This window comes from Phodopus roborovskii, unplaced genomic scaffold (genome assembly GCF_943737965.1).
Source record: "Phodopus roborovskii unplaced genomic scaffold, PHOROB, whole genome shotgun sequence".
Taxonomy (NCBI): Eukaryota; Metazoa; Chordata; class Mammalia; order Rodentia; family Cricetidae; genus Phodopus; species Phodopus roborovskii.
In genome coordinates, this window is record NW_026125633.1 from 33,181 (window position 1) to 36,498 (window position 3,318).

Genomic DNA, 3,318 nt, shown 5'->3' on the forward strand with positions numbered 1-3,318 from the left:
TAGCCACAAGTTCATTGTTTGTGGAGTCCTTCAAAACTTGCAGGCAGTAAGCCAATCCTATGAAAGAAGCTATTAGAAATGCAACTTAGGCCATTTTACTCTGAGTTGGTGGTGCGTCTAATGTAGGTTGTTCTTGCATGTTCAGAAGGCATGCAGTAGAGTATGGATCAATCTAAATTTATTCCATGTCAGGTAAACTCAGCACCATCTAAACAGGCAGGCTTCGCTCAAACATTTGGCATCCATTAAAATTTTCTACAAATTTTACTTTTAAGTAAATAGGCTTGCAGATTGAAGTCTAATTTGTTTGTATTAACTCAGCAACTGTTTAAAAACACAGGGAAGTGTCTGAATGATAGTGAGGCAAGACAGACAGCAGACTTCTAGCAAGATCTATTCCACAGAGCCCATCGTAAATGAAAAAGGGCTAATTCGTATGATAATAAAATGAACAACTAACACATATCTCCTTGGATATACCTATCACACCCTATGCCCCAAGCCTCTGGGGTCTTCTTGGAGTAGGGTGCAGAAAACAATGTAAGAGGTAGAGGTGATGGATCACATGAAGAAAAGAATTTTCCAGATTCAGCAGGGATGTTGTACATTTGAAATCACAGCAATTGTGAAAATGTGAATAAGAAATATTCAAGCTCAAATAACACAAAACCCTAGCATGGAGCAGTGAGGTAGGCACAAAATCCAATCCCTAGATGAGAAGTTATTGGTTGCTACGAGAGGGTCAGTTCTCTTCAATGACATGAATGCTCTTTAACCAAAGTCAAGGGCAGATGTCATTCCCAATACTAGTTGCTCATACAGTGTAGACATGATGAATGGGAGAAGAAGGAGGAGGAGGAGGGAAGGAGAAAGAGAAGAAGAAGAAAGAGGAAGAGGAGGAATAAGAAGAAGATGAAATCTTCAAGTTGTTTATGTAGGGAGGTGAGAGTGGAGTTATTGATGAGGTGTGAATATGATCAAAATGCTCAAATAATTAATTACACTGTTGTAAATAAAGAAAATATTCATGTGAAGAGCTCTTCTTAATGTCTAGGGAAGAACTCACTTTTCTTGTAATATTTCTATCATAGTAAAGAGCAGGGACAGGAAAGATGTTTCAGCAGTTAAGAGCACTGGCTGATCTTTCAAAAGACCTAGGATCAACACCCAGATATCATGTGTAGCATAACAACAATCTATAACTCCAGTTCCAGGTGAACTGAAAATCTCTTCTGAACTCCATCGACACAAGACATGCATTTGGTTCATGTACAAACAACCAGAAAAAATACACATGAAAGAAAAATTAAATTAGAAGAGAAGGAAGAAGCATGGGTGGAAAGAGTGGTCCTGTGGGAACTGAAATTTGAGTCTAGAAAGGTTGAGGAATCCAGTACATAATCACTGCAAAAAACAATGTCTATCACAAGGTAGTCAGAACAGAAAGAGGGGCTGGTTTTACATGCAGGTGGTTTTATATTTGCATCAGGAAAATGCAAATCAAAACCACTCTGAGATACCATCTTACACCTGTCAGAATGGCTTAAATAAAAAAAGACCAACGACATTTTTTGTTGGAGAGGATTTGGAGAAGTGGAGCACTCCTCCATTGCTGGTGGGACTGAAAGCTTATACAGCCAACTAGGAAGCCAGTATGATGGTTTCTCAGGAAAATGAGCATCAGTCTACCTTGATGAGTATAAACTGTAAGGTTTATACTCAAAGACTGCACATTCATACCAACAGCTGGTGCATTTTGACTGCCTGCTTCTGCGAGCTGAGAGACTTGTACAGCCATCAAGTTTCTTCCTGAATCTGAGAAAAGTGCACAAATGCAAAGCCAATACATTTGTTCCCAGATCTCCACAAACTGGTGAGGTTTACAGTCTAATTTCAAAGAAACTAAGCATTCATTAGTATGCAGGGTAAGTTTCACTACGATTACCACATGGAGAAGCTTATGAAGACAGAGGGCCATTAAAGCCTGAATAATAAAATAAAATGAATGGTCATAAAACAACAAAAACCACGAAGTTCCCAAATCTGTACTTAACAGGGGTAATAGATAATTTGAATTGTACAATGGACAGCATTGCCTTACAGATCCTATTGCTGTGAAAAAAAATTTAGAAAATACTGCCAAAACCAAAATTGGGCATGAAAGATCTTTCAATTTAGAGCCCCTCTTTAAGGGAAGCTAATGCAAGAACTCAAGGCAGAAACTGATGTGGAAATCTGGAGGAATACCTCTTACTGGCTTACTTCGCAACACTGTTTCAGCCTGCTTTCTTATAGAAACAAGGACCAGCAGTGCAGTGATGTCACCATTCCTTGTGGTATGGACCCACCAATGTTAATCATTAATGAAAAAAATGGTCTACATTCTTGCCAAAAGGAAAATCTGTTGGGGGACATTTTTGTCAGTTGTCCTTGCTCACAGGAAACTCTTGTCTGTGTCAAGCTGATAGTAAAAAGTGACCATCACAGAACTGTATACTCTGTGTGTTTGCTTGTGCACATAAATGTGTACCTCTCCTCACCCTGTATATCTGAGCAACTTTGTGTGCTTAAGTGTGTATGAAAGACACACACACACACACACACACACACAGAGAGAGAGAGAGAGAGAGAGAGAGAGAGAGAGAGAGAGAGAGCAAAGCAACAAGATTTGACCCTTCTTTAAAAGAGGGAATGAATTAAATCTTCAGCTTCTGATTTGACTTCATTCATAGTTCTGAAACTCAGAGGTAGATTTCCTTAGACCCTCAGACACAGAGACCACTTAGTGTAGTGTGTCAGCAGACAACACTACAGAAGGAAATGATGAAATAGACAATTAAATAAGAGTAGGTGGTAGGATGGTTGTTGACATCAAGGATATTTGTTAAAATCTGGTTAAAAAGGAGATCCCACCTCAGCCTTGTCTGAGTATTCTAAATGGAATACAAAGGGCTTGAGGCAATAGCACTGGAAGTTCTAAACCAGCTCTCACCATTTGTGACTAGGAGTGTAGGCTGAGGGAATGTCAGAGCTACAGGAGCTTGAGGGTGCTGGTCTATTACACCACAATCAGGAAACAGAGAAAGATTAAACCACTGCTCAGAACTATTTCTCCTTGTCTGCAGTCCTGCAGGGCTTCAGGGAAGAGTGGGAACCAAAATGGGCAGGTCTTCCCAGATCAATTAAAGTAATCAAGATGGTTTCCCATTGGAATGCACATCATCCAGGTGATCCTAGACTCAAGTTCATAATTAGCACTGTGGTAGTTTGAATATATTTGTGCCCATAAACACGAAGGAAGTGACACCATTTTGGGGA